General features: G+C 36.0%; 1 protein-coding gene and 1 long non-coding RNA gene across 3 annotated transcripts in view; one reads left to right on the forward strand and one right to left on the reverse strand.

The window, feature by feature from the left end:
- The window catches only part of LOC140663020 (uncharacterized), a 99750-nt gene that overhangs the window by 40382 nt on the left and 31533 nt on the right, over positions 1 to 27835 (reverse strand). The window contains exons 2-3 of one of the 2 annotated variants that reach the window (XR_012046205.1): positions 19369 to 19439; positions 140 to 12851 (exon numbers count right to left, since the gene is read on the reverse strand). This is a non-coding gene — a long non-coding RNA (uncharacterized lncRNA). Of the gene's footprint in view, positions 1 to 139; positions 12852 to 19368; positions 19440 to 27835 lie in introns of those variants that run through there. The other variant, XR_012046204.1, reaches the window with a different exon arrangement.
- The window catches only part of Phyhd1 (Phytanoyl-CoA dioxygenase domain containing 1), a 141033-nt gene that overhangs the window by 2585 nt on the left and 110613 nt on the right, over positions 1 to 27835 (forward strand). The window lies entirely within an intron of this gene.

The raw sequence follows: 27835 nt of genomic DNA on the forward strand, positions 1-27835 counted from the left end.
TTTAATTAATGCATATAAATATATATTATAAATATTTTTATAATCTAATGTAAAAATATTTTAATGAAAAAGTAACAATAAAATTTAAGCTTTGTAATAAATTTCTTCTTTCACATATGCATTTATAACGTTCGAGAGTTTTGAAGTATTGCTTGCAACAAACTATACATACATATTATATATTTTTTACATATTTTAAAAAATAATATTGCATTTAGCAAAGCAAGCACAAACAATTACTTTACCATATATGAATATATTATTTTACCTTGTATAAAAATTGCTCATATTGCTGCGTATGAAAAAGGTAAAAGATATTTGATTTTGAGAAATGTTGAAAAAAATATTTGTAGCTTGTTATAATAATATTAAAAAAAATTATACATATAGAAAAGCACGGCGTTTGGGATTAACATTTTCTAACTACGTACACATCTGTATTTATATTTGTAATTTACGCATGTCGACATAATTTGTAAAGTGAATTAGAGCGGATATAAAATTGTGTCGTAAAGCGGTATCGCGTTACGAATTAGGCAGATTTTTGTCAAAGAAAAATTTAGATACGCAATATAATTCAAATGCGCCGACATATATTTCCTCTTGTATAAAGTCTCTCTTCCGCGCAATAATTTTTCATACTACCACGCATACTTTATTTCCTTTCAGAAGTTTCGCAGTTTTTGATGGATCACGGCGAAATTGGGTCACGTGAAACGTGCAGAGTAATCTCATCGTTAGCGTTTATTTTAAATGAGAAACTCGGCGATAAATTTTTAATACGAGAAATCTTTCTGCATTTTTTAAAATTGTTTTTAAACATATTTGTATGTTCGCGAATGTCGTCGGATCAACGATAAATGAAACAGTCTTGGGAATGCTGCATTTTTACTTTTTTTTTTTTTTTTTTTTTTTTGCTTATTTTGCTCTGTATATCTCAACTTTCCACGCTACTGGCTTACGCGCCGATTGAGTTTCGATCATTCCTCTTCCACCTGCGTGATTTCTCGTTATCTTCAGCACACAGAGACGTCGTATTATCGCAGGAACGATGCAATATTATCGAGAAGTACCGTTACCGCGGTGCAATTCCATTTTTTAACTATCGATAAAGCTTCTCTCGGCTTGCGTGCATATGTTCAATCTGAAAAGATTGAAAGAATCTGAAATATTTTAATATGCAAAGTAATATAGAATATAGAATATTTTTCCGACAAATTGGACATCATATTAATGTAATAAAACACGTAAAATTATATTTTATCTATTATTCGCTGTCGTGGTTAGAGTCTATTTAATTTTACTTTTGATGTTGCTATGTTAATTGTACAACTCTCTTTCTTTTTTTCTGTAAGTGAGAAAATAGTTGTACTGGAATTTTTGTGTGGGTAGCAATTTTAGCGGTCGCGCATGCTATTACACCGATGTCGCCATTGTCTCGCTTCCACGTTATTTCGCGCCGTATAAGTAATTTCTTCCTCGTACGTCGAACTAGGTCGCGATAACCGTATTCGTCTCAGAGAGAGAGAGAGAGAGAGTTAGAACAACGGTTCTCCATATCCACGTGGTATTTCCATGTCATAAACTCGTGGGAAAATGCTCGCGGCTCGAAAATAATGCGGAATTTGTAGCAGAAGGCGCGCGAAAGAATGGCGAGCCGGCATCACGACTTATTAAATTCAGTCGTCACCGTCCCTTTACCCTTGGTCAGTCAGGGTAGGTAGGATCTTACCGGCTTTTCTTCCACCCCCGTACGTTCTCGCCCGCGCTCTCGGACGATCTTCCCTCTCTACGTCGTCGTTCCCGCGTAAACTCTCCGTAATTTTATGGCGATTATTCGTATATATTCCGTGACCGCGGGACGCGACGTTAATTACAACCCAGACTTTAATTTCAGACGGGCGCGATTATTAGAATAAGCCGCACCGCAGACCTCGTACCGTGTGCGTTATTGCGGCATGCAATTATACGCGTTGCCCCGTATATATATATATATATATATATATATATATATATATACACGTCCTCGCGGGGCTTCTCGTAGGGCGTTGAAGATGATTCTGGGCGAGCAAATGGTACAACGATTCATATGGCGCAAATTAATCTCACGATGCTGTGAAGAATCATTTATTATGAACTCTAACTTTATCTCCTCCATTCCCTTTGTTTGCATTTTTGCTTACATTTATGTCGTTTCGTTGTGAAATGGTTGTTTTGAAATTATTTAGAATAACAAGACTTATATAAATTAATGACGTGACAAAAAACAATGCAGAATTTCGTTTACATTTTAATTTATTTTCTTAATATTTTTCATACGAAATTTGTATAACGACGAGGATCGTAAGATAGCCATTACATCTATATGTTTACACTTGATTCACGTTACTATCTTCGGTGTCAGCTTAAACTCAGTCGACATTCGAGTTTTAATAATGATGATAAATTGCACACAAACACGCTGAAATGTGTATTATCTTCTTTATATTAATACAGTTCCCGTTTTCAACGAGCAGTTGCGCGTTCGCATGCTTTAATTGGGGAAACAGTCCTCGACAGGGCTAACGATGCCGTGAGTAATAGTAACAAGTAGCGGTTAAGTAGTAACAACAATATGGAAGTCTCTCGAGGCTTTGGCAACTATAAATGTTTGCAGTGCAGTCGCCTCGTCAGACCGACTGGTACTGGTCTATTTCCCTTTACGCGTCTCTGACAGCCTGCTCGCGACATTCTCTCTTTTCGTCCGTGGCTTCCTCTTCAACTTATGCATGTCGCCGGCTGTCTCGCCTGTTTCAGCTTTCTCTCGTTCGTCCTAACTCGCGTACGACGACGACGACAACGACGACGACGACGACGACGACGACGACGGTGGCGGCGACGCGACGGCGGCGGCGAGTTCCTCTTTGCACGACGTAGTCTCTCGTTCATGCAAGGCAAAGTACATACGCGACCGTACCGCCTCTAAGCCAGTTCCGCGTTAACTCAGTCGAGTCAATATTTAAGTTAAACTAGTTCTCTCCTCTTAAATTAACGATTTACATCGAGCGCATCTCAATAGCCCGCTACGGACCAGCTCGTTTGATTATCGGCTTGCTGTAGTAGTAACTTCCTGTTTTTCGTCGAATATTATCTCCAACCGAGATGCGATACTTATTTCAAAAACGAATTTCTTTGCCGAATTTTTCCATAACGTTGTGTATTCTGTTTTTTTTTTTTTTTTTTAAATTCTGTCCCCCTCTTGGAGAAAAGAAGAAATTATAATACCGCAATTAACGAGCTCGTAATTCTGCGTTCTGAAATTGCTTCTCAAGCGGCAATCAACGTTCGCGTCCTTCGAAACGTCAACGCGTGCTATCTATAATCTGGAAGATGCCTCGTCTCGAATATTTCGACACCCTCGAAGTCGTTGTCGCCGACGAAATGGCTTCGTTAACGGGGGAGACGATCGCCATAAATGTGACTACGTATTCGCGCGCGCGCTCGCGAGAGAGAGAGAGAGAGAGAGAGGGAAGAGAAGCAGGCAAATAGTAATAATAGCGGAAAGTTCCGGACTGATGGAACTCGACCGACCGTACACAACGCGCAGTTCCTCTGTTGCTAGAGCCGTCGGAATGAACTCACGGCATTACTACTGAATTATGCACGCGCATCCCCTCCTTTTCCTTCCCCGACTCTCTCATCGCGACGTCGTCTCTCAAACGTCTCTCTTCTCAGCGGTTTCCAGCGACATTCGGGACGTAGAGAGGGAGGAGAGGCGAACCGAAAGGAGGTTCTTTCGTGGAATATTCAACCGCGCGACAGAATGCAAACGGAGGAGCCGAAACGTAAACCTTACGATGCTCTCGAGAAAGAGGAGGGAGGAAGCATTTGCTTACGTGCACTTAACGCGCTTCTAGAAACGGTCGAACCGAGTCGTGCCGTGCGTGAATATATGTATATATACGAGAAGACCGTACTGTGGTTGCCGCAAGAATTGCCATTATATAAAACCTGCCTGTGTTTAATTTTTCAGCCAAAGAGGAAGAAGGGGGGGAGCGGGAAAGGAAGAAACCCCTACGGGTGTTGCCGGCAAGATAACTCGTTCCTTCTTTCGCTCCCTGTTGCATCCAGTTTAGATGAGATTGAATGCTATTTTGTTAATCTCAAATTTCGATAAAAAGACTCGCGCGATATGTTATATTAACCCTTATCCGTACTGATGGATTATTTTTGTCTGTGATGTTTCTAACAACGTCAATTTCTTGAAAACAAATAATAATAAAATAATATATTTAAGTAAATTATTTTCCAATTTATTATTTTAGTCTTTATTTAGAATGTTCAAAGAAGGTATACACATTTTTTCAGATTTTTTAAAACACTTTTACATATTAATAAATTTATCGGAAATACGCTGACCCACCTGTACAGTTAGAAGCTGCCAAAAATAACAATATGGAGTAAGAGTTAAAAGATATTGATGGTCGAAATTGTTAAAGTACTAGCTGTATATAGGGTAAACTAGGATTTGATGACCATACGGAAAAGATGGGCTGTAATTATTTTAATAATCGCTACGTAGTGCGCTTTTTTTTAGTCATTATCAAAGATAATCGATATATTTACAGTAGTTTATATATGCATACATTATTCGAAATAACGATATTGTGAATCTTATATCATATTTTTACTTTTGACTAGCTGCAAAGTTTTTCATTTGTCCACTAAAAACTGTTATAACGTCGAATAAATTACAGTTAAACTATCGTAATCGACATTAGATATATTATAAAGATATGTAAATTGTTATATGATCTATAATTTTTATTTTCGTTTTCACTATTTTTTCATAAATATTATGGCCATCTTTCCGTCACTATGGTCATCTTTTCCTTAAAAGTTGGGTAAGATGGCCAATGCTTATGTTGTACTATTTTGATAATATATAAAATTTCTATTAAATATTTTCCTTTTAATTTCGATAATATTACGTAATTTATCTTCAGTGAAGATAATATGCCAAACGCTATTAAAAAATAACAAAAATAAAAGTATGTTTTTTGCATTTTAAAAATGTCCATCTTACCCGAGTTTACCCTATTAATGTAGAACCGTGAATCAATTGACGCGTATATCTCGTTACGAAACAGCGAGTAAAACGTAACGAACGGGCCACAAACGGCTTTTCCGAGTGACGTTTTATCGTAAATCGCAAATCGTAAAAAGAAAGGACGCGTGCGGTATTGCGATTTAGCTGACGACCAAATTAAGCTGCCGGGTCAACGGCTACAATGGCCTTAAATACAGAGGGCTGAAAGAGCTTCACGGTTCACTCCGCTCGGATTCAAAGAACCAGTGGAGAAAATGGGATTTTCGCGACCGTACGACCGGTTTCTTGATCTTCTCAAACGGACATTGCCTCGAGCCAGCGATACCGCCGATAAGCGCGCGCGCGTGTTCACGTCCGGACCAAACGAAAGGAACAAACACAAGCATTTGCCGCGGAGGGGACAACCTGTGGAATTTCCCGATCCCCTTTACTCACAAGGGAGGAACTCGAAAACTCGTTTGCAGCGAGGCCGCTCGGACGAAAGTCGTACGTACGTAAAAGCGAACGGTCAAAGGAGAACGGAATCGAGGCGTGGAAGGATCGAGTTTCCTTCGAGGGCGAGAGCGTCGTGGTTCGCAAGTCGTGTAAACAACAGCTCCTTTTCTTCCCTGTCTTCTTTCACGATTACACGTTTCCCGTTACTATTGCTCGAAATGTAGTGTTTTACGGTAATTGCAACTGTAATTGTAACAAAGTAGAAAAATAAATAAAATAGCTAGAAATTATTTTCCGAAGGGCGTTGAAAGGTAAAAATATATAATTTGCAAAATATAAAAAAAGTACTATAATTATATTTTATAAAATAAAATCTGAAATAATATATATATATATATATATATATATATATATATATGTATTTTTTAAAAATAAAATATGTTTGAATTATATATTATAAACATCCGTTTTCCTCTCCTGCATTGCTCGCAAGAGATATCTTTTTGCTGTGCGCTTATATAACGTAGTCTCTTATAGATAGAAAGAGTAAGCCCAAAAGATATATATTTGTAAAGAAATTTTCTCGTTTTGGTGCCGGTCGTCTCTACGGCCACGGAGCTTTTCTTTCATCCTCGCGGAAAACGAATTCGCCGCATAGAAACGGGAAGCAACGAGGCAAAGAGAGCGAGGAGGAGATAGGAGGCGCGTCACTATAGCAAAGGCGATTTCCTCGAGTTTCGTTTGTTTCTCTCTTGCTGTGGAACGAGAGGCGGATTCCTCGAGTCTCTCGACGATCCTTTCGGGAAACGGCCGTGAAACAGAAAGACGCGAAATAAGACGGACAAAGACCAGACGCGAGCAGACGCCGGGGGAGGGCAAGGAAGATACAGAAAAGGACCACGAGATAAGAAAGCGTCTCGTAGTAGGCAGATTAGGGGGTACGAAATGTACCTTAGGAGGCCACTTTTCCCACAGGTCACGAACAAAGAGTGTTCCCTGCCCGATAGAACATAACGAGATATAAATCGCTCTTTTCAATGGCGCCGATTACATCGAAGAGCTAAATGCCAAGTAGTAAAAGGCTAACAGGCGCTTGGAAACTCGCTGTTTTCTTCTCTTTTCGCTTCCGCGTTTCGCGACGACTCTTTCATGCGTCCGAAAGTATCGCCCGCTAACGATATTGCCTGTAGTTATCGTGCCTTAAGCGAGTCTGATAAGACGCGTTATGATTATAGTCCTGCAACGTGGTCCACCAAACATGAAAATTCTCAAAAGACTGTCACTGTGATTCAACCGATCGTATCGTTTTAACGATCATAATGTAGCGTGTAATGTAAACTTTGAAGAGATGTAAAAGCAATTACATGGTCGATTGCGGATCGTTTTATACAAATATATATATATTTTATCATTTATATTCCTAGAAGCATATTTTTCGAAATAAAACAGCTGGTTATATAGATTAAAGTTTGCACGCATATTAATTTACTTATTAAGGTTTAATAAGTAAAGAATTTATAGGATTAAATTTTATTTACTATTTTGTGATAAGACTATTGCGTGAAATAAAAAAAATAATACAATAAAGATTTTAACTCTGCAGAATTACGTAGAAGAAATTCTACGAAGAATCTCTCTCGCGACTTTAAAATTTTATCTTGTTACGAATATATAAAGCTAAGCAAGAGAGATAAGGCTACTTTCTAATTTCTACGGCTAAATGGATTCTCACGAATTTTTAATAGAAGATCGCGGAGAGAATGGGAACAGTAGTAAAAGTGGACTATCTTTGCCGGTTATTCTAACTCCTTTGAAATAAAAGAAAGAAGATAACTTTGGGTTTTTCTTTTTATATGTTTCACGACTTCCGTACTTCCATCAAAAATTTCTCGTATAGATTAGAATTAAATTATTGGCACAATTAAAATATAATATATGCAGATAATAGATTATAAAAATTGAGAAAAATTAGTGGTACCTACTATATCTGCACATTTTCATTTTATAATATCAACCTCATCTTTTCAAATGATTTTATCATATACGTGATATAGCCTGTGATGCACCAAATTACGTTACAGGTTACATTACTAACAACATTGTTATGCGATATTCGTACTGTGCATGCAAATGGATATCTGTAACATAAGACTATTACGATCTTGATATGACAGAAGCTACAAGTTACGTTTATGATATAAAAATTTGTCGCGCTGTTTTGTAAAATATTTAAAATCTAAACAATTTGAATTATTTTTATGTATTTTCAAATAAATTTTTACAACAAAGACTTTGCAGAGAATTTCTGCGAAAAAAACGTTTGAATCTTTAACATTTCATCTATCGCACATTTTTTTCATGTACACACGTTACATCTTTAATACATTTCTCACACGTATAGAAAGGAAAGAAGATATATTATTCAACGCCTATCATGTTTAAAAATATATACTTTCTAGTATTTCCTTTTACTAAAGTCTGAATTTTTAAGAGACTTCTTTTGAATTGCTTTGACTGAACTTCATTTTTCTTATGCAACAAAATATGTACATAGAAATGTCGGGAAGGTCTTTAAATTTTAGTGATATCGATTTAAGGTTTTTTTTTCTTATTGTTAGTTAGGTAAAGAGAATCTCCCCCTATATTTCGAACGTGACCATCGCGTATATAAAAAAATTCCTTATGCTTTTTATTGCTTTTTATTTTTTTTTCTGTCCCAAAGAGGGGATCAAGAGTCGTGAAAGGGAAAGATCGAAGATTTATTTCTTCAAGTGTCTTCTCCTTTATTACATTTTCGCCCGCATAGGGTACGGCCGCTGTTTTTTAGAGACTTACCGTCTACTTTTTACAAAAGAAATAATCTAGAAGAAATCGATTGGGCGTTATTTACTGAATGAATTATTTGTGTCGAAAAAATGCAAATGTCTTTAATGTAATATATATTTCACACACTTAAAAAAATGACAAAGCGCGGTGTATCGATACTACCTTCAATCGAACAAAAGCAAGACATGTAGTATTTTCGAGTGAAGCAGGTTTAACCGCTTCAGCGATTAAAGTTATTATATCGTCTCTGCAATAAAAAACGTGAATTCATAGTAAAATAGTGATTAATTGATCTGGGTCGAGTCCAAATTCATTCACTCGAAAACGCTATTATAGAAGCGGAATTAATTATTGCTTCTTTGCGAATATAGTGCAAAATCGAGAAAAAAGATGTAAATGATTGTTTGAAATTGGTCGATACACGCTGAGATGAAACTCTAGAACGTTTCGACAACCAACCCGGCCTTCGTTCTTTTCGTTTTCTCGGCGTAGCCGGGTCTCGCGCCGGACCGAGACGATTTGTTAAATCGGCCAAAAGCTGGGTGGAGGGATCATTTTATCGCGATCGAACGGACCATCCTTCACCGAAGGTGACCTGCACGGTCGAAGGTTCCCTTTCCCGTCGGGAAGTGATGGGTGGTCTCGGAGCTCGTTTCGCGTGAAATCGCGCTCGAGCGATTCATTGGCACGAGTATCGTCCGACAGATCGATTACTCTGGTAGCTCGAAACGTGTATATCGAGGGAGGGAGAGATGGTACACGGATGCAGGCTCCGTGGCTATTACTTTGCTTTTTTCTTCCTCCTCTCTCTCTCTCTCTCTCTCTTTCTCTCTTCTTCTCCTCTTTTCCAGCTTTTTATATTTCACTTTCTTTGTCCGTCACGCTTGTTTCTTCTCTCCTCATTTTCTTTCGCGCGTTCTTTCCCTTACGAAAAGAAATTTAAGACGGCTTTAAGGAAAAGCTCGGCGGTAAAATTCACGTTTCTGCTTTACGTCGTATATTTCGAGATAGTATTACCATTGCGGGGAGAATTCGCGTCTATACTTTCTCTCGCGGCGTTTTGAAATTTATTCGATGGTGCGGTAGTACCTTTGCGACGAAAGAAACGCGAGGTGCTCCTTAAGACAAACGTTAAGGTGGAAAATTTGCGTTAACTTTCCCTCACCCGACCGTAGAACTTTACGGCTGCTTGCGAGTGCGAGTGGGAAGGTAGTCACGCCATGCTATTAATAAAGGCCTCTGAAAGCCGCGTAGTAATTTGTAAGTCTTTAGGCATTTTGTAACAAGGCAAATATTCCTGTGTTACACGTAAATATTTATTATTTATTCATTTCAGTACATTTATGTAAAAACACTTGATTATATATTACATCTTACAAATATGTAGAATAATTGTGATATTAGTAAATAATTGATAAATGTAAAAATCTATAAAAAATGTGTAGTTTTATTAGTACATTTTATTTTATGAATCGCTAATTTGAAAGCAAAATATATTCAGTTAACGCACTTGTCATCTAATATCCGAGTCTAAATTACGCGATTACACCTACACCTACACTTGTATTGAGTGTCATAAAGATACTCTTAATATTTATGAACAAATATCCGCTCTTTAAATTTTTCCTTATTTCGCGTGAATAGAAAGAGATGAAAACTTTTCTGCACGAGACATGGCAGATGGTTTTAAAGCCCGTTTCGCATGTGGAGTCGCGTTTGCACGACTCATTGCCTTTGAATAGATCGATTGCATTTCGGATTTACTTCACGTATCGTAAACTTGACAACGACTTGGCATGCAGCAACTATTCCCATTGAGTCCTTATCCGTTTACTATAATGATGCAGGTATAAAAGATATAAGCATCATGATAGTATTTGCAGTGTTTATAGAAGATTGTGTTTCGAAGAAATATATCAATGTGTATGTATTTTGCAAATCAGCCCTTTTGCAAACAATAACAAAAATTAAAATAGCGTTTATTAGATATTTATTTGTTTATCATAGTTTAGTACTACACATATATTTTTGTGCACGAGCATCGTATTTTTACGAAAAAGATAGCGTAATCTGCTTGCTTTCAACGAATAGTCTCGTATAATACAATAGTAGGCGAACTTGTGCGGAATTGAACAGAGAATAAATGTGATAGGGAAAAGGAAGCCAGAAGAGAGAAGGCAGGAAATAACACTTGACGACAGGCGAAAATGTTTCTTTCTCGCGTACAATTTCCTTCCTCTACACGAAGGAAAGCGTACCACGCGTTGACTCTTGCCTTCGGCGATCTTCCTGCAGCTTGTACTCTATTCTTTATGATATTCTACAAAAAACTGTTTCAATCCGTGCGTGAATACACTTGTTTGCGATACGAAATTTCGAATATTTCATTAAACGTTTCGAAAAGTCTCGATAAATTTTCAAATAAATAGTATATAGCCAGTTTAGAGTAGATTGTTATTTAAAAAAACCCAAATTATACGAGCGAAGAAAGAGTAGAAAAGAAAAATTTTAATGCGCACATAAAAAAAGAGTAGGACCGGCAATAATATCAAAGATAGAATGAGAGAGAACGGGAAAACGATAGGGTAACGGTTGTCTTATAAAATAAGACAAGTCGAGAGAGGGCGAGGAACAGAAAGAGGCGGAGCGCCAAAGGAGGATGCTGCAAGACAAGAAGACTGAAGTGGAGCGAGGGAAATTAAGCAATTAGTAACTTTGCACCGCGGCGGCTCTCAGCGAGATTTGATTATGTTTTCGGTTTAAGCTCTCCGAAGTGAAGCTTTCGCTCTTCCTGCCCTCTCCCCCTCTTCCGAACCAGAGGGAGAGACTTTCAGAACGAACTCGACAGTGCTTTCAAGAGGCCGGCGTATACCTGCAAACTCCAAAGGTGAAACGTGCCTCGCGTGAATCCCTTCAGGTTCTCGCTCGGTCTTGCACATCGCGCTTCTGTCATTCTCTATTGTCTTTCTATTCGCCACACGTTCGCGTTACTTCTTGAGCTTCTCTAGCTCCTTCTACTTGCGTGTGATACGCGTGATGTACACGATACTGTTAGTACGTTCGAATTCAATGCTATATGTGTTATACATATCCCATAGCTATCTCATGTTATTCATATATACAGAGATACATATCTACATATTGCTTGGATCATTTTCGCATAGCAGAAGGTACACAATAAAATAGCATAGAATCTATGAGAATAAAGAGTATACAGTATTTTTATATGCTGCGAGAAAAAGAAAAAAGTACGCTTATTTATTGAAAAAAGATATAATTTCTTGCTGTTTTTAAAATTTTGAAAATATATCTCAAGAATTGTTTTAAGAATTTTGAAATTCTTAAGATAAAATCTCAAGATCCTTTACGAATAAAATTTCAATTTTTGATTATACAAAAGTACAATCGACGTCTTAGTGATGATAATTTTTGGCGAGGCTTCCAAATGCAATCAAAAATTTGCATAACATAAGCATGGAAGAATTTAGATAAAAAAGAGCACGTGCAAAAACGAGTGGAAATTTAGATGAAATATGTTGAATATATAAGCAAATATGCAGCATTCACATCGCAACGCTCTCCCGCAAATCTTTCGTAGAAAAAGCAGCAACTTGCCAAGAGCACTGCGGTTTATTTATGGCATGAGATTGTGACTTACAAAATTCGAAAATGACAATTTATAGGTATAATATAGTATGCTGTGTGACCTCTCTCATAATTCACATCCTCCTTGACCGTTTCGTAGAATGACGTTCACTTGCAATGAAAAATATAATGCTCGTTTTGTGTAAAAATCTACGTGAACCGAGGCGAGTTTTTTTTTTTAACAATATTTCAATATTAGTAGCAGTTATTTTCAAAAGAGTTTGTCACACATTTAAAAAAAAAAAATAGATTGTAATAAAGTAGGTAAAGTAAATAATATATTTATTACGCAAGAGCTTTGTATTTGTATTATTTTTAGTTAAAATTTGCGCATAAATATTTATAATATGCACAAAAATATTAAAAAAGATACTTTGACAGGAGAAATAAAAAGAGATTATATTAGTAGAGATATTACATTAGAAGAGAACCGAAGTAGAAAATATATGACACAATGATTTAAAAGCACACGGCGGCTGTTTTCTACGCAAAGCAAATCTATATTGTGTTCGCAATTTAACTTGTGCATCGCGAGAAACGTTTAGTACAGACATGTTTTACGGCAAGGGCTCGTTACAACGGCGGGTATGTGCGGTACTGCGTACGGATAATTGAAGGACGTTCGTCTTTCAGACAGTAGTGACGCTATCCTGTTCCACATGGACGTCGGTTTGCCCATCTATCTGTTCGACTGTCCTGCACAAATGTTTCGCTGTTTATTTTGCGCCCATCCACCGCTACTTCTCCCCCTTCGTTCTCTCTGCTGCGATCGCTAGGATGGGGCAACAATTCTGCGCCGTCCTCGACCACGTGGAACGTCACGTAGACGGTTCACTGACGTTTCGTTTAATTCGACCTGTGGGGAATTAAATCTCGTTCGAGCAGGGGCGCCAAAGTAAATGCGAAGTAGTCAGTGATTGTATCCATGTCGGAGAGAAAGAAATGAGAAACGCAATCGCTCTTAATCCTCTTTTTCAAGACTTGCTTGTTTCAAACATGTAAACATTTAAAATGTTAACTTTTATCAAAAATACAATATGATGAATTGGAAAATTTTAATACGTACTTATATGATATGTAACATTCTAATACACTGTAAATTAAAGATTTTAATAGATTTTTTAGAAAGTTATAATTTTTCTTGTGCGAAAATATGATTTTGTTTGAAAATTTTTTAATTTTAGAATTACAAGTATGTTCTGCAATAGATTAATAATTTCTTTCAAATTACTGTAAAAGAGATTTTGCAGCTTTGTGTTTTGTATCTAGGCATTTTCACAATAATTGAAACTTATTTTTGAGATTTGACATAATTAAAAATTGCTTTATTCACTTGATAATTTTATTTAAAATTCTTTAAAACAATTGAGTATAATTTGTTGATAATAGACAATAGCATATTGTTATTTTCATAAATTAATTGAAATATGTAGAATTTGATATAATTTTGGTTATATAAAATAAAATTCCGAAGGCGAGAGAGAGAGAGAAAGAGAGTATCGAAGCTTTTCTATTTAATATATACTATCCATTTTCACTTTCTGATTTCACCCACATCCCAATCGTCGCCGGAAATATCATAGCAGGCACGTCATATCGCGTGTTTAGGCGATGGGTTAGAATTCTCGGGTTCGATGCCCGGGATTTCTGTCCAACACAAATTATCCGCATTCCATATCTGGATAACGCAGGGCGAAGGGCAAAATGGATCGAGCGCGGTTTCGGAAACGACCGGGAGTAAACAAGAATTTCTTTAATTAAGCGCGCGACCGAACAAGATCTTCCCTTCCCTTCCCTTGTTACGGCTGGTCCTTCCTCCGTCGTATCGCCGAGACTTTATCTAGTCGCTTACCCTCCGTCGTCGTGCTCTTATATGTTCGGCAAAAGGCGGATAAGGGTGTGCAGTTATTTACGTACAGTTCTATAGTCGCCTTTTCGTAGCAAGTGAGAAGGAGGCGAGAGAGGGTAATGAGGAGAAAGGATGACATCGATAGAAGAGATGGCGAGAGGATTGGGCACAGGAGACACGAGGGCAGAGAAAGAGAAGAGAAAAGAGGAGGAGGAGGATGTGGCAGTCTGGACAGAGCACGGGCCTGTCCCATGTGGGTTTCGTTAATTAACCGAGTCTCTACCGAGTTCTATTCCTCGCGTTATATTACCATCCCTCCTCCTCTCACCCTTCTCCTTTCCCGCTGCCTCTCACGATTCCTCTGACTCCTCCACCTCATCTGCTTCCGCCGGCATCGCCGCAGGACCATTGATGCACCTGGGGGTTGTGGAAAACGCAGGCTTCATGCCATATCCACTTTCGCTATCCTTCTCTACTGTGGTGAAATCTATATATTTGTGTGCCGTATATTGTGCATTTACTCCAGACGCATTTACAGTATTTTGCTCGCAAGTGCACCGCCGTATCGCTTGTATCTCCGCGATCGCCAGTATTAAGAGACGTATACGAATAAATCCCTTACCGCAGTTCACGTACTGCGTATGTATTGCAACAACTAAACTTTTCAAATATTTGAATATATTTTCGAATGTATTTTACAGAGACGATTTACACAGATATTTATAAAAAATATAATAATGATAGTTAATAATACAATAGCGTTGTGTGTTACAACTGTGTTGTGATTCTAAGAGACTTAAAATTATCCCTCATATAGTGGCTTTTTGCTTTTCTTGATATATTTCAAAAATTATTATAGGTATCAAACAATATTTTATATAAAAGTTTCATGATAAAATCACCTCCGCTTAATCACACAAATAAAATTTTGGAAATTTTTTTTTCAAAAGTCTTTGAATAAATTATTTTTTCATAATTTTATTATCTGATTAAATGTAGATGTTTTTACCATGAAATTTTTGTATAAAACATTTTTTGGTATCTCGAATAAATTTTAAGATGTATCAAGAAAAGTAAAAGATCTCTTTACACGTGAGGAATGATTTCATTTCTTAGAATCATTTTCGAACCGCAAATGAAAATAATAAATTCATTTATTTATGCTCTACATACGTGTAAAGTTTAATCAAAATCAAAATTTTCGGATACGTGAGGTTTTCTTATAAGTCAGCAACGCCATATGTTTCCTTTTTTCTTTTGCACAAAATACAAAATTATGTTTAGCGATACAAATTCAGCCTTTCGATTTCTAATCTTATTTTTCTCTTTTTGTTTTGGTCCTACTTTCCTAGGAAGCTAACAACGCCACGGTTTTTTTTAATGGTACAAAGTATAAAATTATCTTTACTAGTATAAATTAGTACAAAATGAGTATTAAATATTCTAGTAGATCTGATTTGATTCTGCCAATGTAGTTCTGTCAGCTTCAAAGCTTTGATTTAATTGACATCAATTACATAATTACTACTATTGTTGACAGATGACAGATGCAATATGAATCAATTGCGACATGCTAATTAAACCAGAGTGTCTACTCCCTGGAAAACATGGAAAACTTGGAATTCTTAAAAATTTTTTTGTATCTGGAAAAATGAGGAAAATCTTATGGAATATTATTGGTATTCAGGGCATTTTTTGCAAAAATTCTCTTTTTGATAATTTTGCTCTCATTTATAAACAGTCAGTTGTGTGTGTAAAACTGACGTCTCGGAATTAATTTTTTTGTTACAGTTATAGTAATTTTGTGCAATTTCATGTGGGTGTTTGTAAAGCTGGCGTCTCGTGGAAACTTATTAATTATTAAGAGTTTTGGCTTTATTTTTAATAGCTCTAAAATTCTTGATAGATTAAACAAATAATACCCGGGAAAAAATCGGGACAAACTGAGATTCCTAGTTCACGCTGCGTCTCACTTTGTCTTTCGATGAATTTTTAGCATTCTTGCCAGATTTTAAACGCTTGAAAGTGCTGCAATAGTTCTACAAAAAGTTTTATGCGTAAAAATAATTAAAATATACAAATTACTTGACGACTTGAGACACTGGACGTAAATGAAATTTCATATTATATTGGCATCTTGATTTAATTTGTTAAATATTTAAATTTTATACGCATATCTAGTACTTTATTCAGAAAGTATAAATGATTGCAGAACGATACAAAAAAAATAACACAAAATCTCATTTAAAGTTGATAGATGGGACAATCGAAATATGATTAGTGTCTCATCTCGGTATTTATACGTTGTCTCGGTTAATCTAATTTGTTTATTATAAAATATTTTAATAATTTTCATGCATAGAACTCTCTGGAAATTAAAAGTGATTAAAAGGGATAAAAAAGTGATATTAAGTGATTAAAGTACATATTCTTTGTAATGATAAAGAAATGAAAATTTTATGTAAGAAAAATGCTTATGAAAGTTATAAAGTCTTTTTAAATACATTTACAAATCCAACACTTGAAACTTAAGCTCTGTGTTTTTGCTTTGATGAATGAAAAATCGTATATAATAAAAAAGTTTATTTTAGAGAAATTTATATATATATATATATATATATATATAAACAAATCTTTGAAAATATTTGTGAATATATTCTCTTTACTTGGAATTTGAATAAATACTTGGAAAATTAGGGAATTTTTAGGGATTTTTTTTTACAAAATTTGAGTAGACACCCTGTAAACACTTGTCTCGGAAAAAGTCAATCTGAAATGTAATAGATTCTACGCAAAACAATTTCGTGTAGAAAGTGATTTGTAAAGCAAGATGAGTTGCTACAGAGCTCGTGGAAAAAAAAATATTATTTCCTTGTATATACACAAGGGGAAAACAATGAAAACGAATTTATTCTACTAACGTAAACGAGCGCGTAAATGATATATACGGTATATTCGCAGCGCCTTCCCCGCGCACACAAATCCATCCACGATAAATCACAACGATCGACAAAAACTTGACGATATATCAATTAGGTGCGAGTGTGCACGCGTCGATTCTCAATTATTATATTCTCGTCGCCGCTGATTTACCGCGTCACGGACGGCGGGGCTGTTCTAGCTGTGCGCATTCTGTTGTTAATTAATCGTACGTTTATTTATCACGTTTATTTTGCGTCGCAACCGCCCTTATCAGCATTCTCTACCTATCGCACGTTCCGTATGGCACGGCATACGATTCCGCGCAATCGATGAGTAGTTAATCAAAAGTCGCTACGTTTGCGATTCTGATTTAATCGCATCGCGTATCCCGCTACTTCTTTGCCGCATTTTTTTTTTTTTTTTTTATGTGTATTATAAATTCAGAACATTCCGTTCTACACGAAGCTGTGCCACAAAATATTAAAAAGTCAGCATCTGGCTATTTTTAATCGATATATCATAATTTTAAATTATTAAATCAGCAAATTTGACCTAAATTGATTGATTTTAAATTAGCCTGATTTAATTAAACTAATACAATTGTCGCGTCGTTCTTGAAATCACGACGAGTAAATGCGCACAGTCAAATTACAAGGGATTTAAGAAGAAGAGCAGGGAAACACGTAGACAATGCTCGGTATATTCGCACCGAGGAAATGAGATCTATATTAATTTCTGCAGCCGTCGCGCGACACCGTCGACGTCCCGGGTATAACACGATCCTCTTCCTCTTCCGCTAATCGTGATAACCGTCCGATTTGTCTCTACTTTTGCCATTTCCTTTTGTTGAATTGAAATTACAACTTGACACATACTTGTCCGTTTTAGCAAGATTTAATCGTTTAAAAAAATTGACAAATGTGAATTTATCATATTTATAATGGAGAGATATTTTTTTGTAATATTTTATGCAGATCTTAAACGTATTAAAAACAAAAATTAAAAATAACGAAATTTTTTCGTCAATACAAATACATAGGTATTAGTTGTTTATCGTGCAAGAAATTAATATATCTGCAAGATGAAATTTTACATTCGCAATGCTGAAGAATTTTCGCGTCTAAAATTACTTGCAACTACTTGCATGATGAGAACCGATGCGCTTCTATATCACGATTAAATTAATCTTACCGCCTTTGTGAAGAGCGCTTTTCATAACGAGATAGTGTTGCCGAACGTCTTCTGAATTAATTCTCGTAATATTCGACATCTCGTGGTTTATAGAGTTAATTATTTTCTGCGGTGGAACGTTGAAAGTATTGGTAATCGATGGCGCGTCAGGGAATCGTTCGCCAAAAGCGATTATCTTTCGTGTTGATAGAAGGACGCCTGTGCATTCGCGTAGGTGGGCTTGACTCGTAGCCTGGATACCGATCGTTAACTGTTTGACCCAATTCCAAAGACTATAACGCCGTGCAATATGTACAATAATGCGGCAACAATTCAATTCCCCTGTTCACGTAAGAGGCTAAGAAATCTGCCGGTACAAGGAAGAGACTCGCAAAGACAAAAGGTATAATACATTTTGTCGTTGCGCAAGAAAACTGATTAAAATGCTTAATTCGTTATGTTGTTTGCACCGTTTAGATGTGAAATTGTAAGACAAAAAGACGTTACAACAATTGGCATAAATATTTGTTTGACGATATTATATACAATCTTGTTGATATAAGTTGATGAAAATCTTATCGACATGTAAGAAACTTAAAATATATATCAACTATCAATCTGACAATGAGTTAGTTTGTCGGTCAAAATTTATAGGCAAATTTAAAAAAATTTTTAATTAAAGATTTTTTTTTGACGAATCCTTCTTATAGTAATAGTTTAGAAACGCGTTATTCTTATAACGCGATAATTAAGTTACCGAGAAATATCACATAATACATTATAGGAAATATGTATTTTTAATGGTCGCGTTGCAGTATGTCATAAAATTATACTGGCAACGATATCCCCGTTATCACAATATTATAACATGAATGATGACGCGTTACAACGATCGCGTGTAGCATTTTGATGCCAAAATAGCTAGTCGTTTTTAATATCATCGGTTGACATTTGACATGGTTTAGTCGAAAACTTTCGTTGAGAAAAAGCCAAGATTTCCATATGTTTTGCGCGCATTCCTTTAGGTTTAGCTCTAACCGCGGCAGGAGCGAAGAAGAAATATAACGTTTGTTTGTTGTCAGTAGCTCACGAAATGTTCGTTCGTTGCTTCATGAAAACTAGTTCGCGACGATTCGCAGGTAGAAAGGACTCATAAAACGGCGAGCACATGCTCTTTATGGTCCAGTTAAGTTTTCATGCCTCATTGTCGTCGATCCCTGCGAGAATAATAACCCGGACATTGCGTTCGTATATAACACGATATTGTACCGGCGAATATGCGCGATAAGCGCGAGATACGCGCGAGAGATTAAAAATAATTACGCGATTGACCCGTCGATTCGCTCATGCAATCTATTCGTGCCATCAAATATGTTTGGAATAATTCGTTTTGGAAAGGAAGACGACAATGGGAGAACATTTTGTTTTATACCTGCTGTGTATATGTTGATTTCCATTCCAGTCACATTTGCTTCTCCTCGCTTGAATAATGTGTGTATATTCCTGCAACAATATTATATATTTTTGATTATTATATATAGAATTGTTTATTAATTTTTGATATTTGTTAATTAATTTTTTTATATTACTCTGAACTTGTCGATATTATAATAAAATTAATGATTAAGACAATTAATACTGACAATTTTGTTTCTTTTTTTTTCTTTTACGAAAACAGTAATAAATTTTTGCGTTTGAAAAGATTATTTAAATAATCTGATTTATAATTACAAGGAATATATTTTCATCATTTTTAGAAAAAAAAGATAGTCTGTTTTTAAGTTGTTTTTTTATACTAAAGAGAGTGCATGTGACATTTTTGTATTATAATTTTGTCATATTAGGAAAAGGTTCAATTCAATCTTTGATCATCAATATACGCAATCTCTGTGTTAGGATGAATAAAATAAAATTAAATGAAAAGAAAAAAATATTAATTATAATTATTATATAATTATTTATTATAAGATTAAGGATATCGTTGCGATAGTAAAATGCCAAAGATTCAAATCGCACTTTGATTTGAATAAATTGCCTTATCGCGAAATTTCAACGAGACTTGTAAGAGGACGAGGGATAGCCGCATAATAACATCGTCACCATCGAACCCAGGCTAACACACGACGTTGTCATTGCGCATTACAATAGGCGCTGCGTTATGTAAGCCGGTCACGTGTGTCACAGGTCCTATGGGCTCACGCACGCATACATGTGCCGACTTGAAGGCGGCACGGGGGGACAATCACAATCCCGCGATTCTCCCAGGCGGAATTATTGTCACGTGTTCAAGTAAAAGGCACGTTTATCGCCGATTGTTGAGGAATTTTATTGCACCGCGCGCTGCCGTATCTTTTGATGCAAAAAAAGTTGGTAGATCTCACCAAAATGTACAAAAAACAGAATTGAATTTATTTGAAATTATAAACTTTTATGAACGTAAAAAATTTATATCATAAACAGTACATTAAACGTAAAAGACGGTTTGTTTTGAAATATATACATATATATATTTATTCACATAATTTATTGTAATATAAAAAATATATTTTTTCTGTCGAAGATTTATTGCATAATTGATACATTAAATATCTTAAAAATGCTACATTAATCTTTAATTTTTGTTTTTGCGAAATATATTTCAAAATTCTTCCTTCTATTCAGAGATTTTTCAATTTTATTTAAAGGAGAGAAGTAACATATAGAAAATAAAAAAATATATATAATTATTTTTTATATTTTGATATATATTTTATTTTCTATTAAAAAATAATACAGACGAGGAGAGTTGAATAAGCTTTGGTAGCATGAATAATTATTATTCGCTCATTTATACATATATATGTATAATTGTAGGAACGTTATTACATGTATAGACAATTATTTGTGTAGTAGGTTCTGATTTATGTTTCTTTAGTCGAATAACATTCGTTGAATAGAAATTGGATACTACCGTAATACGCGCTCTATTAGTATGCAGCAAAAATGAACCGTGCGCCCCTTCCGAGGCGAAGGGAGAAATTAGTTTTATCCACGTCAGGGGCATCTGATATACACGGCACGCAGCGTTACCTACCGGAAGCAGAGATGGAAACGTGGAGGCTGGCGTCGGGGCGAAGTGTAAAGCCCCCCCGGGGCAACAATTGTGCATTCATCGGGGCGAGGGACTCTAATTAAAACGCATTGTTTATATTCTTTGCAGGAAGCTCCTCGCTTCTCCTTCGTTTCCTTCGCGTCCTAGACACGCACCTTCGCTTCCGAGTCGCCTTCTTCCTTGCCCTTTCTCTCTCTACACTTGAGTTTTCCCAAGGGTTCTCTTACAGAAACTTTCCGGTAACTCGTTAAAGATAATGCGGAATGGAAGTCTGGTTAGGCGTCTACCTGATCCCCTTTCAAACTGGTCGCACTGGTAAACAATCGATCGTTCTACTTGCATTCTCGCGGACGTTCCAAGCTAGAGCTCGATTCTATTTCCTCTTCTATTGGATATTCTTGTATCGAAGAAGCAATGAAATTTCGAATGCTGAAAAAGCGATGTTATTTCTTGTTTTATTAATCTTCATCAAGCTAGCGTTCCATTTTCAGTATAATTGATGAAGTATCGGATTTTCCCCAAAGAGTTTTAAAATTCCTGATACGTTTTACAAAGAGAGAATTCTGCAAGTTCTATATTTGTATAAAAGAGATACAAGAGGAACGAGATGTTTCGAAGCATAGAAGCTTTAACAGCCGATGTACGTGCAGACTTTTCGTGCAAACCGCTTTTAACGCGTCTGTGCTGTTGAATCGATACCCTCGATAGCCGCACAATCCCTAACAGGATACAAGCTCCGCCGAGCGGAAGCGCCATCGATACGCGTCGTTCTTCTGATTTGGCGTATCAGTGTTCTCGGAGCAAAACCAGTCGCCAATTACAGCAAAATAGGATGCAAGCGACACGGTTCACACATATCGGCGAATTACGTTGCGCGCGCGAGAAGATGGCAGACGTGTGGAAGATGTCAAGGGCTTCTGTCGCATATAGATCGGGGAATGTGGGGAGTGCGGGGTGCGGGGTGCGGGCAGGATAAAAGAACGAAGGCAACAAGAGGGAGAGAGAAAGCGGTTTCAGGAATCGAATTTACCGAGGACCTTTATTTCGTCCTTGTAGAACTCCTACGGGTATGTCGTGCGCAGACTGTCGAGATACTCTCCCCTTACGAAGAGAAAACCATCGCGCCGATCTTTCGTTCGCCCCCTCAGGAAAATTACGTTCCCGATACAAATCGTAATTGCATGTAAAACGAGCCTACGCGAGAGATACGACCGGTCATATTTCACATTGCGCGCCGCAGTTAGCACCACCGACGAACATTACTCCAGCGTACTCTTTCACGTTCGCATATTCGTACATGCGTATGCAGCGGCGCTCGATACGTGAGAACAGATATATGCTCACAAAAAAAAAAAAAAAAAAAGTAGTCGAGAATGACTTTTGATTGTAGCGGTATCATCTTTGTTGTGTTTTTAAATTTTCTGCACAGAAAAAAAAAAATATTCTTATTAGTTTCAAAATGATCTTAATAAATCTTAAAATGAGATTATATTGCGTTAAACAAGGACAATTTGCTTGGATGAAGACATTTTATACACTTCAACCAAGAAAAATATATTCTTGTTATTTAAGAATAATTTTCTTGAATGTAGAAGAAAAAATGTTGAATAGAAAATAACACATGTTCAAGGCGAAGATTATAATTTTCTTAGAGTGATAATAATTATTTTATTTTTGAAATGACAATCGTAGTATTGAAATAAGATTATAATATTGTTAAAATTTATGATTTTTAAATTCTTCCAGAAGAAGATTGTAAATTGTTGCGTATATATGAAACAATGAACGCGTTTATATGAGTTTATATAAGTTTTGACTTTTGATACTTTTTTTCTGTGTGGAAATATAACGTGCGATACGTATGATTTTTCATTTTTCTATCAAATTAAGCAGTCTTTTAATTTGTTGGTATGTGTGCGCCGATCTTTGCGAGATATTGTCGTCGACCTGAACTAATCAATTTGAATAGAATTTAATCACAAAATGATTAAATGTTTATATATTAACATTGATTTATATAAAATTGATATTCAATATTTAAATAACGGCATGTTTTATACATGACAAAACTTCTCATACTCACAAATATTCATAAGTTAATAGAGAATTGAATTGTGTAATAACTGTGTGAAGATGAAATTAACCTTTCGTGCAACTTTCGTGACATGGTTTGAATAATTTTCCGTCAAAAATGTATAATTACAAATATAATTACGTAACAGTGGCGAAGAAATATCAATTTACGAATAAAACACGACGTTTGTACACATCTGCAATAATAACAACGCGGTGTTCCGGAAAATTAATTAGCCTTTAAAATGTATTCCAGTCGTGAAACTTTCTGCATCTAATTACAAGAAGGTGCGACCACCGTTTTGGTATACCGTGAAAACGCACACATCTTACTTAAACATTTGTAACACACGCAACAAACGGGGCAGTCGTACGTGCACAAGGGCTCTTGAATCTCCCAGCAAATGTTTCGGTAAAAGAGAAAGGAAGAGACTAGTCGCGTTACGTACACGAAGATACGTGTGTAGATATAAGAGAGGTCGAGGAAAAAGAGTGCACGGGCTTCTAATAAAAGTGGCAGAGAATCTCCCCGTGCACCTTTCATCGTACCTTTTCACCGGCGTGGTCGCTGCCCTTTTCGTGGACCATACCTTCCCTTTACCCTCTATACCTCCTTCTCGTTCGTCTCTCTTCCCTTCGTACAAACTACTTCTCTTTTTCCCTCATCGCCTCTCGCTCCGTTTTTAAGTCTCTGGAGAGAGAGCAGTTATCGTGTTAACAAGCATATTTTACATTTCATTGCCGCCACTTATAACGCGTTAACCGACGACGCCGTTTTCAACAACCGGGTATCACGTGGCATTCCAGAACGTATCTTTTCTCTCTCTTTCTCCCCTTTTTCTCCTCGCTCCCATAAGCGCACGACACGTGTGAGTGAGCTCAATTAGAGAATACGATGCGATGTAATTAGGGCCTAATTATTTCAAACGGTCGTCTGTCACGGTCCGGCCGGGTATTAGCGCGCGCGTCAGCTCGGTTCGCAATTATAATATAAAATTAAATGATTTCAATTCGCGCGCAGGTCACGCCGATTAAACAGCTTCATTCTGAACATACGTGATTTAACGGACGACGGTGTCTAGAAAAATTGGATAACGTTTGTGCCATATGCGCCGCGATACTGTATATGCGATACGCTTATTTGACATGTTATATTTACTGTTTCCATTTATAGAAATACATATAATTAGAAAAATAATTGGTATACTCAATTTGACATTAAGAGATATTTATTTTATAAAATAATTTCTTGTGTTATTCCTAAACAATTTGTTTAATTGCAAAATAATATAATTCGACTTTTTAATTTGTACATTTATCCATTTATCTTGTCTCTTTCATCATATCTGTGTCAACAATAATTTATATAAATTAATAACGATATTCTGAAACTCGAAAACGCAATAATTAAGTTATTAAATTTTACATTATCGTTTCTACATACAAAACTTTGAAATTTAATTAATTACATGCGTAACTTGTAATAATTTAATCAAGTGTGTAATTTCCGTGTAAAAAATGCGCCAATAATTACATTCATGTTTTATTTCCGTGTTACACATCTGTATGTTATTTATGCTGCGAATTTACTCGAAGAGCACTTTAGTGCGACTATTTCCCGGTTTCCGGCTTTAACGTGACTATTTTCCGGATCACTATAAATAATGCATGCGTAGGCGGGGCATGTGATTCGTGTTCCCTGCGTGTTCGTGAAAACGTATCCGTTTTATATAAAAGCACTACCGTACTGACAATTAGCTTTAATCTTGTTACCTGTATTGAGTATCCATCAATAGTTCGTGCAGTTCGTTGCAATTATGCATCGACGAAACTGCAAAGCGAGAAGGGTTGCGGAGCAAACGGCTCATTAAAATATTATTTCACCCGAAAATCACGACATTTTATTCAATTATGGGAGCGATCACTGCTTAGTAGAGTGTATATTGTGTACACATATACATTTGGCAAATTACATACATGGAGATTAGTTTGCGTGAAATGCGATATTACTGATAAAAATAGAAAAGTATGAAAATATTGTTAAAAACTCGTTCACAATCTATTAACGACAGAAACTTTAGAGACGACAGATTACGTACGCTTACAGTACGGTAGTACGTATATGTATATTTTTTCGAAGCATACATAAATGTGATGTTTTGTTTGTTTTCATATGTACTTGAATTTTACTCTGTTTTTTTTTCCGACAAAAGCGTAAATTATTCGCGTGTATTACAGCGGTAATTAACTTTACGGATATATAGGAGCACTGTCAGTTAGAAACATCCTTCGGTCTCTCTCCCAGAATTTAGAATACCGTTAGCCAAACTGCACATCAGGATCTATATTATGCGCATGAATATTTATGCACAAAGCCGGTCGCACTGTGCGGAAGAAGAGGTACAAACACATAAATATTTATATCAAGCCGCTCGACGCGCGATTTCCTCGCAAAAATTGCTATACGCGGTGAATTCCCTTGCCCGTAATTGCTTAATCCGCTTTCTGTATTAAACCCCATGTTGTAATTTATGCGCGCGTTATTACAGCAATGACACGATGCCGCTTAAATGTTTAACGTTAATATTTACATGAACGCTGAGAAAATTGCTCGCTCGTGACGCGTCATATGAACACAGTTTCGTGTAATACCTATACCACGTGCAATCTCGTCAAGAAATATGACGAAAATGTTTCAAACTGTCTGAATTAAAAATACACGCTTGAGCAACAGAGGAAAGCCTCTTTATGAAAAGAAATCTTTTTAATTATTTGCCCGATTTATTTATTTCTGTTAAATTTTCAATGTTTTCGTAGCTACAGTCACAAGTAATAACGACGATCGTATCGTTATCTGATACGAAGCGAACATTGGCATCTGCATATTCAAATTTTCATTGCACAGTGATTTGTAATTTACCAATAGCAGAAATAGGCAGCGTGGAATAACGTGGAAACACGGAATATTCCGAAAACAGCGGAAAATAGCCGAATGGGTCAACGACCAGGCAAAGAGGGCGTAGGTAGATTCGGCTGAGCCTCGTAATATCAAGCCCGCAACACATTGAGTGCTTCTAAAGCGGTGTAGGTTACACACAAGAACCGCTGAAAATGAGCTTAAAGCGAGAACTTACGCTTTAGATGAAATCTGTGAGCTACAAGTGCCGACGTTACTTTTCATAACGTGGAAACAATTTACGTTTGTTTACACGAACTCAAAGAAACAGTCTTATTTAAATATATGTACGATATCGTATACTTTAAATTAATTTTTATGATATATTTGTTAATTATAAAAGAAAAATACATTTTTTTTCAATAAATTCAATAATTAATTAACAATTTAATTAGTTTAATTATTAATAAATAAATTAACAATAAAATTATTTTTCTACACGAGAGCGCTACACAGATTAATACTAGATCACACAAATGAAAGCAAATAATCTTTTAAAAGCTAGAAGCAAAAGCGTGTAGTTTAAAATAAGTGCATGAAACAAACACGTGAAACATGTTTCATATTTTGTAGGAATAATTTCGCTTTTATTGTAAAAGATGTTCTTTACATTTTCAACGTTTTGCAACGTTTGAATTTGCAAATATATCTCACGATCGAGTATTCAAATTTTATAATCTCTGATCTATGATAAATATGAAAAATCTAATAATATATACAGAATCACGATCTACAGATCTCGTATTTATAATTTCGCTATTTATATTGCGAATTGAGTGGATGTAAGTTATCTCCATATACATGAGAAATAAATTTTTCAACTAATTTAACAAACTGTAATGGAAATTAATCAGAATTGAGGTAAAATCGTTATATTAATTTATGAGTTAAATTAAATCGTGACATCGGCTATATTACTAATACGTTACAGTAAAGCATCTTCTTTCCTGGAAAAGAAACATCTTTTTTCTTATCACACAGAAAAAAAGAATATTCTTATTTTGATAATACATATCTTTAGTTTTAAAATAGAAATCTTGAAAGGAGATAATATTGCATTAAACAAAGAAAATTTGCTTGAATAGAGAGGAAAAATGTTGCATAGAAAATAACACGTGTTCAAATCAAAGATTATAATTTTCTCCAAAATAATTACTGTATTCTTGAGATAACTATTACACAGTATTGAAATAAAATCATAATATTGAATTTTAAGTTGAAATTTAAGATTTTCAAATTTTTCTAAGCAGGAGATTATAAATTGTTGCGTATATATAAAACAATGAACGCGTTCATATAGTATATAAGTTTTGAGTTGACATTTACTTTTTTCCCTGCATATTCAAGAAACGCCGACTTTCTACTAATTTGCGGCCCATTGGCCATACTAAAGATCGAATTACGGGGAGGTCGGACGGAAAGCAGCGGTCGAGCACGGAATACACGCGTATATACAACAGCATGGTTTGATTCTCGCGGCGGAAAACCAAATCCCCTCTTCACGTATTTGCGAAACGTGCCACCGGCATACGAATGCGACCGCGCTATCCGCCGATGATGCTCTTCTCTTCTCTTCTCTTCTCTTCTCTTCTCTTCTCGTCTCTTCTCTTCTCTTCTCGTTTCTTCTCTTCTCTTCTCTTCTCTTCTTCTTCTCTTCTCTTCTCGCCTCTTCTCTTCTCTTCTCTTCTCTTCTCTTCTCTTCTCTTCTCCTCTCCTCTCCTCTCATCTCTTCTCTCTTCGCCCGTCACCGTCATACTCGCGCTTTCGTGCATGTTTCGT

Source organism: Anoplolepis gracilipes, chromosome 2 (genome assembly GCF_047496725.1).
Source record: "Anoplolepis gracilipes chromosome 2, ASM4749672v1, whole genome shotgun sequence".
NCBI lineage: Eukaryota > Metazoa > Arthropoda > Insecta > Hymenoptera > Formicidae > Anoplolepis > Anoplolepis gracilipes.